We start from the raw sequence: 631 nt of genomic DNA on the forward strand, positions 1-631 counted from the left end.
CCGGCGGTACGCCGATGACGAAGGCCTTTTGCCTCCATATCTCGAAGAGCATCGCGAGTAATCGCACGGCGATCGACCAAGTCGTCATCGCCCGCCGCCGACTCTTCTCGATGAGTTTTGTGTCGTCCACTACCACGTGGAACGTCTTGTGGGTCAACGGCGTCGCCAGAGTCAACCCAATATCTTGTGAATTGGCGGGGATACTCAAACTCCGAGAGCTCGTTTGAGTTTGATGTGCCTCTTCGGCAAGACTGCCTAAACGTCGTGACGCTTTGCGTCGTCGTGCGCCCCGCGCTTCTCGGCAGTGTCCCGGGGAACCGGAGAGCCATGAGCTGAGCTCAAGCACAGCAAGACCACAAGGAAATGAACGAACGCGCTGAGCGCCATCATCGATTTGATTATGCCAGATACAAGGCGCAACGCCGTCTTCCTACGTTATGTCGCCATGCGACACATGGGATCATCCATCACGCTCCCGCAAAGCTCTGTGGTTTTCCAATCGGGTGAGTCTACGACCTAAGCGGCTCAAGGCCATAAAGGTACACAGCGAGGAAAGTTTCCGGTGCCGCTGCACCCATCGCTCAAAGAGCTCCTTATCATCTGCAGCGGTTTTGCCAGGGGCGAGCACCAC

The sequence above is a fragment of the Plasmopara halstedii genome, assembly GCF_900000015.1.
Source record: "Plasmopara halstedii genome assembly, contig: Scaffold_672, whole genome shotgun sequence".
Taxonomy (NCBI): Eukaryota; Oomycota; class Peronosporomycetes; order Peronosporales; family Peronosporaceae; genus Plasmopara; species Plasmopara halstedii.